This window comes from Saccopteryx bilineata, chromosome 4 (genome assembly GCF_036850765.1).
Source record: "Saccopteryx bilineata isolate mSacBil1 chromosome 4, mSacBil1_pri_phased_curated, whole genome shotgun sequence".
Classification (NCBI taxonomy): Eukaryota; Metazoa; Chordata; class Mammalia; order Chiroptera; family Emballonuridae; genus Saccopteryx; species Saccopteryx bilineata.
The window spans coordinates 126,123,798-126,139,120 of NC_089493.1; positions in this window are offsets into that span (position 1 = coordinate 126,123,798).

Genomic DNA, 15,323 nt, shown 5'->3' on the forward strand with positions numbered 1-15,323 from the left:
ATTCAAAGCTTTGTCTTTTAACCAGCCCTGCAAGCGATGCTGACTTTAGTTCACTAAAGTTTTAAAACTATTGTCCTATCTTTATTGTTTCTTAAGATGTGTCCTAAACATAGCATTCAAATAATTGCGGAATGAATAAAAGGGATTATTGAAATGCCAGTATGTTCGCAAACGCTGATGATGCCTTTCTGCATTTAGCTTTAAATAAGTTCCATCTCAACCCTTCAAATGTGACCCGGAAACCCGGAACAGAGGCAGAGAAATGAATCAAAACCGAATCTGTTCTCAGGAAGTTCTTACATATAATTTATCGTATTAATTTGCCACACTAGGACTCCAGAAAAACAGAACCCTGGACCAATGCATTTTGATAAAAGGAATCAAGTCAGGAGAGGTTTAAAAATGGTGTCTCTTGAAAAGCAGTGTTCTTGTAAAACAACAGCAGGCACGGGTCCCAGGTGTTTGGGCTGGGGTAGGAGAGAGGCGGGGGGGAGGGGTTGTTGGGAGGGGGAAGAGACCATCTTTTTAAGGTTTGACTGGAAGCTGCATCTCTTTCTTTGTCATATGTCTCTCTCGATGGATGAAGCCTTAGAATGAATAACTGAAGAAAGAGAGAGACCCTTGGTGTGATGCACCAACACAGCTTACGGCCCCAATTCTGAACTACTGGAAGGAAGAGGCAAAAAGTGGAGGGGTCCTGTTCAAGCCAGCTGTGCTTTCCTCCAGGTCTATATAGTATAGAGCTTGTAGACTCTCTTCCCACCTAGCCCAGCCCTGCAATGAGGATCAAGAAGACAGGTTTACAGCCCGTTCTGTGCCTCCAGATCTGGTAACTTCAGTTTCTGAATTTCAGAAACCAATGCATATACTTTCATTTAAACCAGGGGTCCCCAAACTTTTTACACAGGAGGCCAGTTCACTGTCCCTCAGACCGTTGGAGGGCCGGACTATAAAAAAAAACTATGAACAAATTCCTATGCACACTGCGCATATCTTATTTTAAAGTAAAAAAACAAAACGGGAACAAATACAATATTTAAAATAAAGAACAAGTAAATTTAAATCAACAAACTGACCAATATTTCAATGGGAACTATGCTCCTCTCACTGACCACCAATGAAAGAGGTGCCCCTTCCAGAAGTGCGGAGGGGGCTGGATAAATGGCCTCAGGGGGCCGCATGTGGCTCGCGGGCCATAGTTTGGGGACCCCTGATTTAAACCTTCCTGTGTGGCTAAGACAGCAGGGATCTGTCTGTAAGGGATTACCCTTACCCACAGTAATGACTCACATATGTACCAGGTTTTATAGTTTTTGAAGAATGCATGCATTCCTTATCTCAGGGTTTCCAATGGCCCGATAATGAGTCCCCTGAGGACTTTTCTGAAAATATAAATTCCTGGGCACCAGCAGTTTGAAAACTTGCAGTTGGTAAATAAATCTGGTCTGTAAAAGTATTTCATTTGTTTGGAATTTTGAAAAACAAATTGAATTTATATGCCCTTGTATTCAAATATTTTTACCTATGCCAATTCTGATGTTATTTACTCCTCATAAAATAATTTTGGATTAGAAAGAATATCAGACACCATCCAGCCCTAAGGTCCTCCTATTAGGGAATGGGTACCCCAAGAAATACAAATAGTCTTTCTACCAGTCTATACAAATAGACTTTCTACAAATAGTCTTTTCTTTTCCACTGAAAGAAAAGCATATAGTTAGATGTAGATATAGAGATATATAGATATAGATATGGATATGGATATAGATATATAGATATATAGCTAGACAGATAAACAATTTGAATATACTGTGGAATCGAATGCAAAATTTGCATGGAATTTTTATAACACCTTCACATTGATTTGATTAGTCCTACCTACACTCCCCGTCATTTGTGTCACTAGGGAAGGGACCAGACCTTTTAAAGGACCCCTTCTGGTTTCAGCTCTTTCCTTCCCAGAGCTATGGCTGGAGAATGAGGCTGGTCCCTCCCAGGCCTATGTTGTGCATCCTTGTAGGGAGTTTGCATCAGCATTAAGATGACTAGCAACGTCTCCTTCAACAAAATCATGATCTCAGAATGGAGCTCGCCTCAGTCCCTTCTCCTAGAATCGTGAGGGCTCATTTTTATACTAAACTCAAAATGGAAAATAGTGGGGTTTTTTCCATTGCTTCTGAGGATAAAACCAAAAGAAACACATTGACAAGATATCAGGATAGACTGAGGTGAGGCTGAAGCTAACACTGAACTCTGGAAGATCTTTCCAGTATACAAAAGGTTATTGTTTTGGATTCAGTTGGAAATAGTTTTGAAACATCCCTGGCACTAGAGTTGGAAACCAAGGGCTTAGAATAAGAATTAATGTGGTGGAACTGGAGGCAGGCTAAGGGTAGAAGGTTAGAATTGATAATATGGGGGAGGAGTTCAGTAAAGGATCTGGTTTCAACTGTAGGTGAAGGAAACATTTTATTTGCTCATTTAATCATCTGTTTAAGCGCCTGACCAGGTGGTGGCGCAGTGGATAGAGCATCAGACTGGGATGCGGAAGACCCAGGTTCGAGACCCCAAGGTCGCCAGCTTGAGAAAAGCTCATCAGCTTGGACCCAAGGTCGCTGGATCGAGCAAGGGGTTACTTGGTCTGCTGAAGGCGCACGGTCAAGGCACATATGAGAAAGTAATCAATGAACAACTAAGGTGTCGCAACGAAAAACTGATGATTGATGCTTCTCATCCTTCTCTGTTCCTGTCTGTCTGTCCCTATCTCAGACTCTCTCTCCTGTCTCTGTAAATAAATAAATAAATAAACAATCATCTGTTTAAGCAAATAGCAGGCCCCATGCTGGCTGCAGTTTGGTGAAATAACTACAACATGATCCATACATACTAGAAGGTGGAGGAAGCTCAAAAAGATAGTTTCCCACAACAAGAACTGTAACAAATATTGTGGTGGAAATATGTACAAAGAGACGCAGCAGTGAAAGTAGTAAAGTGTAGGGGGGAAGTATTTGCTCTGGGATCAAACAGACCTGAATTTAGACACCAGCCTCACCATATCCTTAGCTACATAACCTTTCTTCTGTTAAGTTTTGTACCTGTAAAATGGTCCAAATGTCCCCTATCTCATCAAATTGGGGGTGTAGATCAAATTCAATCATTTGTGGAAGATGTCTAGCACATTCCTGGCCCAGATTAGGAGCTCTGAAGATGCTAATGTATACTGTGATGTGGTCTTCTAAGAGATGCATAACAAAAAACTCTTAGCTCGAATGGGGAACATAAACATTCTCATTGCTGATATGTATAGGAAATTAAGAAATTGTTGGTTCTTTGTTTTGTTTTGTCTATAGGCCAAATTCTTATAAATTGAGGCAGCCTTTCAAAGCCAACTTAATTCTGAATACACCAACAAAGCAGAAGACCTTTCTGGGAAGGAAATCTTCATCTTCTTATAGTTATTTCCGGTTTCAATAAGAACTAAGATACTCTTCCAGAGGTATGAGGTGTTTTATAAGCCTCATCCATTAATATGCATTTTCCTTTGTTTAATAGTGTTAGTCCCCAGATGTAGACAGTTACACAGCCATCTAACTAGAGAGTACATTTCTAAGCACACGGTGCATGTTGTTATACCACGTGACTAAATTCTGACCAATAACATGAGCAAATGTTTTCTCCCACTTGGGATTATGCTTCTGGAAACTCAATGTGCTTCCCTGGTCTTTTTCTTCTACCCACAGGCCAGAGCAGCCATGTTGGACCCAAGGATAGAGGTCACATGTTAAAGATTACAGAGCCAACAAACAAGCTTTGGACTTGTTTAGTGGACTATCATCTGGGACATTATTTGAGAAAGAAAGCAACTCATACCTTGTTTAATCCTGTATTTTGAAATATCTTTCTTATTGCAGTTTAGCCTGTAACCTAACTAAAATCTGGATTTAGTAAGATTGAATGAGATAACATTAGGAAACACCTAGTTCAGGGCGCAGGACAAAATAGTCACTCAGTGAATTGGTGTTGAATTTGTCTCTCTCTTCCCCTCCCGCAGCCAAGGCTCCATTGGAGCAAAGATGGCCTGGGCGCTGGGGATGGCTCCTTGGCCTCTGCCCCAGGCATTAGAGTGGCTCTGGTCGCGGCAGAGCGATGCCCCGAGGGGCAGAGCATCGCCCCCTGGTGGGCAGAGCTTCACCCCTGGTGGGCGTGCCGGGTGGATCCCGGTGGGGCGCATGCGGGAGTCTGTCTGACTGTCTCTCCCCGTTTCCAGCTTCAGAAAAGAAAAAGAAAAAAAAATTTAACAACTTAATAACATTTATGGCATAACAAAAGTATACAAATTATGTGGTAAGAATGATGCAAGATTCAAAAAGGAGTAGAATATAGTCTCTCTTTCTAGGAACTCATGTTCTAATAGAAGAATTGGACTCTGTAGTCCTTCTTCTAACCCATTTGCAGGAATAAACATTACAAACATTATCAGTGGAAATCCAAACATCATTGCAAGTAGCAAAAATAGTGGGGAATTCCCAAAGGTCTCTCAGCGACTATCTCCCACTCCCCTAATTTAGAGGTTTTCCTCTACTGAAAAAGCAATATCTCAAATTGGGCTCCTACCATTTAAAAATAACACTGTGCTATCATAAAATAAATTTCTTTGTGGCATATGAACAAATTGGGTTGGCACATACTTCAAAGAGAGTATTTAAGCTTTGTCTGCCACTTATGCCTTGTAGAAAACTATTTTATCAAACTGATGGAGATTACAACACTTTAAAAATAAATATATTTTATTTGAGAGGAGGAAAGTGAGGGTTGGGGGTCTAGGTCTGGGAGAGTGTTCAGAAATCGCAGGAGTAAAGGTGACAGCAGAAATACCAAGAAGCGCAGGCAGAGGATTTGTGCACGTCCTGAGGAGAAGTCTGGAGAACTTGCACGAAGCTGGGCCGCACAGAGCAGAAGAACCCTCTGCGTGCTCTGTTCAGGAAGTGGAGCCCATACCTCGTTCTCCATCCCCAGTACACGGTGGTCCATGCTCCCCAGCAGGGTGAGTGCTCTGTTAGGTCAGAGATTTTGCACAGCAGAATCAACTGGGGAGCTTTTATCAATTCTGATGCCCAGGTGGCACCGCCCCCTTCAATGAAATTCTGGGGGTGAGGCCCAGGCATCAGAACCTTTCAAAGCTCCCAAAGTGATTCCAACAAGAGACAAAGATTAAGAACCACTGAGTCAGATCCTTCAAGCTCATGTTCTCCAGAGCCCTCCCAAGAGGTCCAGAAACCAGTCACTGACTCACTTGGTATCCAGGAGCAAGTAGCCAGAGCAGTACACCATAGTACCTTTCTGAATTTACTAAGAGATTGGGTGACTTAACGGTGAATATCTCAGTTGCACCGTCTCCTAGCAGGAGCAGGCTTCAGACCAGGTTGCTGCGATTGTGGGCAGTTGGGCACAGCACAGGGACTCTTGGCAAAGAGAAAGTAGGGCTGAAATTACAGCTTACACTCTGCTCATCAAGTTGTCACCCTGGCCTTGGACTTAGGGCAACTAAAAGAGGAAGAGATGCCTCTTTCTAATTCTCAAAAGGAAGCTGAAGAGCTGAAAGTGTCCCTGCTTCAGGCCTGTGTGAGACAGAGGCAAAGGGAGATTTAAGAACCATCTGCAGGCTCTGGCCAGTTGGCTCAGTGGTAGAGCGTTGGCCTGGCGTGTAGAGGTCCCGGGTTCGATTCCCAGCCAGGGCACACAGGAGAAACGCCCATCTGCTTCTCCACCCCTCCCCCTCTCCTTCCTCTCTGTCTCTCTCTTCCCCTCCTGCAGCCGAGGCTCCATTGGAGCAAAGATGGCCCAGGCGCTGGGGATGGCTCCTTGGCCTCTGCCCCAGGTGCTAGAGTGGCTCTGGTCTTGGCAGAGCATCACCCCCTGGTGGGCAGAGAGTTGCCCCCTGGTGGGCATGCCGGGTGGATCCCAGCCGGGCGCATGTGGGAGTCTGTCTGACTGTCTCTCCCCGTTTCTAGCTTCAGAAAAATACAAAAAAAAAAAAAAAAAGAGAACCATCTGCATTTTACCAGAGATCTTATTAAAATACAGATTCCTGGGCACTCACCCCAGACCTAATGAATCTGTTTTCTGAACCCAGAACCTAGAAATCTGTGTTTTAACAATGTCCCAAGTGGTTTCCATCAAGCTGAAGTTTGGTGACCATTGGCTTAGGGTTTAGGTATTTTATCTTTCAATAAAAATATAGAGAGGTCCTGACCAGGGAGCTAAGTGGATAAAGTGCCAACTCAGCATAACAGAGATTTCAGTTTCTGGTCAGGACACATCCGGGAAGCAATCAGTGAGAACACACACAACTACATAGTAAATGGAACAACTAAGTTAGACAATGAGTTGATGTTTCTCTCTCTTTTCCTCTCCCTTTATCTCCATTTCTCAAATCAATGGAAAAATTAAAGAATATATATATATATCGAGCAGCTCTTATGTGCGAGGCTCATGCTATCTTTCAGAGATATAAGAGCAAATAAGATACATCCTTCCTCAAGCATCCTGAGCTAGTGGGAGACAGACAAAATGTTTGGATCCCAGGAGCATGAGCTATGGCCTCTGCTGGAGTTCAGAAGGGACTGGAGCATTCAGAGAACCAGTGAGCAGATCCAGAGATCTCCACAGGGGGGACTGAAGCTCCTCCCAGGAGACTGTCATCTCAGGGAAGTAGGAGCCAGGCACCACAAGCCAGACCCACTAAGAAAGCCTCCATTGTCAGAAAGGAAGTACGATGTGGGGAACAGCTTGGTGTCTGATATGTGTGAGTTTGTGGACCAAAGTCTCAAGGCCCAGCCCTTGTTTATGTCCTGTGGTTCTATAGCTGTGTCCTGGGAAAACTGGGGCATGTGCACAAAAACTGAGAGAGCTGCTTCCTTGTAACCCTTAGAAATGCTTGGGGCAGCAGCGTGACTTTGGGACCCCACTAACTGAGTATATACACAAAGGGGAGGCATCTCTGCTGCTGCACAGACCAACAACTCATAGCCTGCACCTCCTGTGCTCTTCTTGAGCCACAGGGTGGCCTGTAGCACCTGGTGGACACAGCTGTGCCAGAGGGACGGGACCCTGTCTAGCAGCGTGGTACCAGGGTGGCAAAGGAGGGGTACCCGGCAGGCATCAGTGGAGACAAGCTCGACTTGTCTGTGAACATATGTGACACCCTAGGGATGGTCCACAGATACTAATCTTTCAGGGTGCAGTCAAAATGTCACTCACTCAGGTGGACTTTTTGGTGGACCAGCTTAGAGTAAAAGACATGAAATGCAATCCTTGAACTCAGATTTAGAGAAAATGTAACTCTTTGGGGTGAGGGAAACTGAATCTCAGTTTTAGTTTGGGCTCAACCCATAACTTGGACTTGGATCACATTTCCAAGCATTGGATCACCAGTCATCCTTTTGCCCAGGAATTTATCTACTGAGAGGTCTGTCTCATCAGTCAGGGGCCCTTTTGGCTGTGCCAATGCCGAGTTTGCTGCTTCAACTCTGGGGACCATTGCTAGTCTAAGTGATCCTATGTGCCTGGAATCAGCACCTAGGACACAGAGTCATTTTCTGGTCAGGAGAGAAGTTGCTCTCATCTCAAACCCTATTTTGTTCAATGGTTGTTGACTCCTTTCCTAAATTATTATTATTTTCATGGATCCAGAAATAATAAAATGAACATCCTTATAAACTCTTATTGGATTAAAAATTGTTAAAATTTTGCCATGACTGTCTCCTCATCTCTAAGTCTTTTAAAAATAAGGTCACTCACCTATAACCACAACACAACAAACAGCCACATCTAACAGAACTGCCTACAGTTCTACACAATCATCTAATTGCTGACTCACATTTGAATTCCCCCAAACGTTTCATTCCAATTAAGCATCACACATTGCATTGTCTCTTTTTATCCTTCTAGCCTATTGTAATCTAGGACATCTCCTCTGCCTTTTTATGTCGTTGTTGTTGTTGCTTCATAATGTGATATTTCTGAAGGATTTGTGTTAATTTTCTTAAAGGACTCAGGGATTGGAAACAAAACCCGAAGAACTCAGCTTCAAACTTTCCCTATGGCCAACATCCTGGTTTGCTCAGGATTGAGGATTTTCTCTGACCAGGGGAAGTTTAGTGCCCAAATCAGGAGAGTGCTGGACAAACCAGCATGAGCTGGTTACCCTTAGGAAAGGCGGCATAGATTTGGGTATTGGCTTGAGTGGTGGCAGTGTACAGGGGAATACCCTAAAGTGACACTTATCCAATACTATACAGCTGCACTTGTTTAACAGATGCTTGCATACCATCCTGTGCCTGCCCTTCTGCAACACTCACTGTAGTTTTTACTTTGCTTATTGTCTACATTTCCCAATAGATAGTAAGCTCCATGAAGGCAGGGGTATGTGTGCCTTTCTCATTACTCTAACCCCACTGTATCTCCATAGTCCGCCTACATATTAACTGTTTATTAAATATGCATTGAATGAAGAAATGATTGAATGATGTCAAGGTATTTCAGAGTTGAATGTGTAAAGCAGAATTCAGCTGTTATTTTTTTAATGCCCAGCTAGAAAAATTTTAAGCAGTAAATCTGCAGCCCTGGTTGGTAACCTCCATAACTCCAATCAGTGAATATTAAGAGGTTATGTTATCTACATGGAAAAATCTTAACAAGCCACCTGTGCAACTGTCCTGGCCATCAGGTGAGATTCTGGAAGTTCAAGTAATCTTCAAATTTAGACCTTAGCTTCTAAGTCCTCAGAGGCTTCGTGCAATGGGATAGGTAAGGGTAAAGAGTGCCTGGGAAGCTGAAAAACCTTAACCATTGGCTAATAGCACTGGCCCATGTACCAGGGTCCTAAGAAAATCAATCACATTGTAAGAAAATTCAATTAAATCAGGTAAAAATCAAAATAATAATTCTATATTATTTTAAATGTAAATAATTTAATTATTATGAAAATAATAATTCCATCTTGTCTCATTTTCCAGATTGGAACCCCTCAGGGCCATTAAGTAATTGGTCTCTGAGAGGCCAAGCAGGAGGGACCTGCATTGGGGAGGAAACTCAAATATGGGGTAATTCTGGACCTGGCCTTTGGAAGGTCTTCTGGACTGGGGAGTTGATGACATACTTGAACCAGCATTGAGTACCTGATTGTAGATAATTCAATTGGAAGCTGATATGGGCTGGAGCCTGAGGGGCCCAGTGCCCAGGACTGACAAGGTCCAAGTGGGAGACCCACACCTTGATGCATGCTCTCTCATCCTTTCCTCCCTCCCAAGGGGAGGCCCACACCTTGATGCATGCTCTCTCATCCTTTCCTCCCTTCCAAGGGGGAGGCCTGGTTGGGACCCAGGCTGAGTCCCAAAGGGCTGGCTTTGTGGCATGAATACTTAGTTCAGATGCTCACCAAAGAAAGAGGTGTAGGAGTCACTACAAAGTACCAAAGAAAGACTTGATGTATAAGAGCATTTAGAAAGGAAAAGAATTTCTTAACTGTGAAGAAATTTTGCAATACATAATGAGATATATTTTTTCATCCTGAGCATCAAAGGAGTACTTTTTAGGTGTCCTTCACCCTGGGGTGGGGAACTGAGGTACTTGGAAGACACCAAAGCATTGTAAAGGAGAGGAGAGGTGAGGAACGAGCACACAGGAGACAATGACTGTTTGCTATTCACATGACCTCATTTCATTCTTGCTGCAGTCCCAGCAGAGTATCACTTGAAGAAACTGAGGTTTGGCAAAGTTAAGTGACTCACTAAAGGTATGGCTGGCATCGCAGAGCAACATTTCCACCTGTGCTGTCTGGCTGCACATCTACACCTTTTCCACTGTGTGCATCTGGAGAGGCAATAGGACCAAGGCCTGAACAGCCTCAGAAGTGGGGAGCATTAGTAAATCCAGGTGAAGAACAAGTCATTGCTGCTACACTACTTGCTATGCTACTTGAAGGCCCCTGGGAAGATGTTTGTGCTTTCCAATCTTCTCCCCCATACCGACCACACAGCTGAAATCCTGCCATGCATTGCTTTGAGATGAATAACGGGGTCATGCCTCTCAGAGCCATACTCAATGGGGCGAGGTCCTCTGTGCCCGACCTCCATGCTGACCCATTCCAGATGCTCCAGCCAACTTGTGTCTCAGTATTAGCTGTGAACCCGAGAACACTGTGTTTTCCCGTCTCTTTTACTTGACTGTGTTTTGTTCCTGGGGGAGGGAGAAGGGTTCAGATAGCTGGGACGGTGGCCAGGTTTTTCATTTTGCAATCTCCAGTCCCAGCTGCTACAGAAAACTTATACTGTGTTTCATTCAGTGGGAAAAACATGTTTTGCTTTGCACTCTTGCATAACTGTGAAACATCTGCAGAAACTTAGCTTAAAACTTCCCTCCAGTGTCACATTTGGGCTAAGTGACACAGAAAAAGAATATTCACCTTGACTGTCACATGTGTTTGGATGCCTCCCCTGCAGAGAGTCTTCTGGGAGTTATAGCCCAGACCCACTGCCTTTATCCTACATCACATTGTTCCTTGTAAAGGGTCACAGCCAAGAAAATGGTTTTGGGCACTCAAAGTTGGGGGACACTTGGGACGGCTTCAAAAGAACCCTTTACTACTGTCCCCTAGAGGTTTGTGAGCTTGAGTGGGTGTAAGAAGCACTTAGGAGACTTGTTAAAACTCAGACTGGCCCTGGCTATTTGGTTCAATCAGCCTGGCAGTATCAGCCTGGCATGTGGAAGTCCCAGGTTCAATTCCTGGTCAGGGCACACAGAGAGGTGACCATTTTCTGCTCCTCAACCCCCTCTTCTCCCGCAGCCATGGTCCAAATGATTCAAGCAAAATTGGCCGCTGAGAATGACTCCATGGCCTTGCCTCAGGTGCTAAAATAGCTCAGTTGCTGAGCAATGGAGCATTGCCCCAGTAGGGGGCTTTCCAGGCAGATCCCAATGGGGGCACATTCAGGAGTCTGTCTCTCTGCCTCTCCACCTCTCACTTAATAAAAAACAAAACAAAACAAAAACTCAGACTGGCTCCCATTCCCCCAAGTTTTCTGATCCAGGAGGTCTACAGTCAAGTCCAAGAATTTACATTTTTAGTAAGTGCCCAGCTGATGCTGATGCTACCGGTCGGGGGTGGGGGTTAGCCGGGTATATTTTGAGAATCTCACTTTTAAATTCTGGTCAACCAAAGTTAGGGATTGAATGCAATACATGGGGTTGGTGGCTGACTAGGCAGTGGCACAGTGGAAAGGGCATTAGACTGAGTTGCAGAGGACCCAAGTTCAAAACCCTGAGGTTGCTGGCTTGAGCACAGGCTCATCTGGCTTGAGTGAGGGTTCACCAGCTTGAGTGCAAGGTCACTGGCTTGAGCATGGGATCATAGATATGAGCTGACTTGAGCCCAACGTCACTGGCTTGAGCCCAGAGGTCTCTGGCTTGAGCCCAACACCGCTGTCTTGAGCCCAGAAGTTGCTGGCTTGGGCCCAAGGCCGCTGGCTTGAGCAAGGGGTCACTTGCTCTGCTGTAGTCCCCCAATCAAGGTACATATGAGAAAGCAGTCAATGAACAACTAAGGTGCCACAACAAAGAATTGATGCTTCTCATCTCTCTCCCTTCCTGTTTGTCCCTATCTGTCCCCCCACCCCCCATCTCTGTCACACACATAAAAAAAATACATGGGGTTGTCAAAAACTGTTTACAGCTGTATACACAGGCAATGTTCAGTTTTATGCTTTGTTTTCCTAAATAGGCAAAAATAGGTGCTAAAATGAGATAGCCACATTTAATCATTGCTGGTGGGAGGATGTTTCGGTACTGACATTTTAGAAAACTAATTGGCAGTAAATAAATATTTATAGATATTGATTTAGTAATCTCACCATGTAGGTATTCCCTAAGAAAATAATCATAAATATACACAAAGATTAAGGTACAAGAATATTTATGGTAGCTTTATTTGAAATGGTAGACATTTGGAAATCAAATAAATATCCAATAGTTTATAAATTATAATAATATCCATACAATGAAATATTATGCCACCCTAAAAGTACTTAAAGAAACATTTTAATGATGACAAGAAGTGCTCATGATATACTAGTAAATGAAAAGTCCAAAACACAGAGCTACTGTGAACCCTGAGGGGGGGAAAAAAAGACACTTCCTAAGAAGAGCTCCTGGTGGCTACTGGGCTAAAGTAAAAAACAAAAAAAAAAACTGAAGCCTAGCAGCCATCTCTGCACAGGGGCCTCTCACGCAAACCACACTTTCAGCAGAAGTCTCTACACTCAACTGTGGGTCTGTACTTCGGTTCTGCCCGCTGAGCCAGCCTTTATAAAGAATTCCTGGAATCCTGTTTCAACCAGTGAGATTGAGGCTTTTCCCATCCAATCTGAACTGCATAGCTCTGGCCAATCAGAGTGTCTCTATTCTCACCAGTCAGAATACTCTTTGGACAAATCAAACCATGAAGATGCACAGTCCTTTTTGCATGAGGACCAACCAATCAGGGACCAGAGGCAGTGACTCCTGTCCATACAAGTCAACTCCCCTATAACTGGGAGAGGCACTTTTCTTTTCCATGGAACAGATACAACCTTCCTGGTGGAGCTGAGACAGCGAAGTCTCTACAGAGCAGAGTGACGCAGAACATCCCTGAGCACTGCTGTCTCCCCCAAGACCCCAGGGCTGCCTGGTTCCACAGCTGTCGACAGCTGTGCTGTATCACAAGTGAGCTGTTCCACTGCTGTGAAAACAAAGAGCACAATTGAGCTGCTTGCACTGATCGCAGTACCCTTTTTTACTGCACCCTAAATTGGGGGTTCTTTTTGGCATTGAATTGGTGCCAACAGCCAACTGATCATAGGTTGCCACTACTTACATAGTATATAAAACAAATTATATATATATGTATTGTTATCAACAACATATTATCTAAGGAAACAATGAAATATTAATAGTAATGACATTATATTTGTATTATAGATGTCCATCATTTCCCTCCTATTTGATCTTCTAAAATAACATAGCACACCAAGAGCCACACCCTTCCAAATCCAAAGGGGAGTTTTAAGCTGCCATATTTATATATATCAAGTGATCCACCTTACCAGGAATAGGTGACTGGATCCTGTATAGACACCTGACCCAAGGTGAACCTATCAGAGATTCCATCACAGAATTGGACTATTAAACTCAGAGACTGTGAAGAGACAGCCTTGAGATAGTGTAGCCATAGGGCTGCTGGTTATCTTAGGTTGTATGCATGCAGAGGAGGCTAATGTGGACCGGTGGCTCTGTTGGTTGTCACAGATTTGAGAGCAAAGCAGCACACGTGGGTGATTGCACACATATTTAATGCTGGTGGCTGAGGCCAGGCAGGTTCACATTGGATCCGGGCAGACAGTAGAGGAACTGTGGAACCGGGAAGTGTCAGGTCATACTCATTTATTGGAGGCTCACAAAGACAGGCACATGAATAAACAACAAAGGGAAGAGCTAATAAATAAAGGAAAACCTGCTATTCACAGTAAGAACAAGGGAACAAGGAAAACTGCACCTCCTGGTGGCAGGAGAGTGATCTGGGAGAATCTCCGCCCAGGGGAAGCACCCACAGCCTTACATAGACTATGCAGACGTGCCTCTGCCAGGTGCTCACGCACTAATCAAGCAAATGCTTGCAGCTGGTAAACCCACGAGCAAGCCTAACAGCTACACCACAACACACAAGTCCTCCTTAGACAGCATGGGTGAGGAAAGGTTGTAAACATTAAACTGTAATCCTTTTGTCTCTGCCATGTTTCTAACAATGTTCCCCCCCCCTTTTTTTTGCCTTCATCTAAATAGAGAAGGTTTCTCATCCTTACTATTGTATCTTAAATTAGCAGGTGACTTTTATTTGTTTATGCATACAAGTTTTTGTTTTCTGTTTGTCTCCAACGCTGAATGTATTATTGTGTTTATCAACAGAAAAATAATACTAAAATAAAAACACTGAGCTGCAACTGAAAAAAATAATTATTTACTGGTGTAATGTCAGTGGCTGAGGGCAGGCAGGTTCACATTGGATTTGGGCAGATAATAGAGAAACTGCAGATCTGGAAAGCGTTGGGTCATTCTGTTTAATAAAGTCTCACAATGGCAGACAAGCATACAGGCAGGGGAACAACCTCTCAGGAAAACAAACAGCAAAATGGCCCCTCACAGTGGCAGGCAGGCAATCTGTGTGTAGGGCAGCTGTGTTAGGCTTGCTTGCACATTACCAGCTGCAAGCAATTTGCCTGATTGGTGCATGAGAGAGCGGCTGCACCATATGTTCATGTCCTATATAAGGCTATGGGTGCTTGCGCTCAAGAGAGATGGAGGATTGCAGATGAGCGAATTGCCTGCCCACCACTGTGAGGGGCTATTTTGTGATTTGTTTGACTGAGAAGCAGTTTCCCTTGCCTGTGTGCTTGTCCGCCATTGTGAGACATTATTAAATGGAATGACCCAATGTTTTCCAGCTCTGCAGTTTTTCTACCATCTGCCTGAATCCATGTGGACCTGCCTGGACTTGGCCACCGGCATTATACTATGCATCTGCGATGCCCCATCTCTCTCGAGCACAAGCACCCATAGCCTTTTATAGGACATACACATGTGGCTCTGCCACGTGCTCACGCACTAATCAAGCAAAGTGCTTGCAGCTGGTTCACCAGCAAGCAAGCCTAACACAGCTGCCCCACATTCCACCCCTTTACAGTTGCTCACATCACAATCTACATGACAGGAAACAGAGACTACAGCAATAGCAAAAGTTACACAATAATTATAATAATTACAAAGGGGCCCTCCACAATGTCTCCCTGAGCATTTTGCCTGGGGTGTCACCTGGAGGCCCACCTCTGACTCCCTACCCCATGGTAGGTGGGAGGGCCTGTATAGTCCAGGGCTGTGCCCATGGAAACCATAAAGTGTGCTTGGTGCACCTCTGCAACTGGATGAGAACCAGTACAGGAGGGCCTCCACAGGTGCTGTGGGCCCCCCCATCAGGGTCTCTCATAGTACTGTCCATGAGCAACATGTCCATCCATCAAGGGAGCCAGAGCCCCCGTCTGGTTGCAGTCCAAGAGTCAGTCCACAATAGACAGCCCAGCTGTCTGTGCAAATCACCAAGGAAAAGGTCCATTACAGGCAGCTAGTCATGCAGCTCTTTATTAACGGACCTCAGCGCCTTTCCACAGTGTGCTGTCCATTGCCACAAGCCCCATCCAAGCCCTTCAACAAGCTCACAGGGCCTGGTAGGGTCAAAC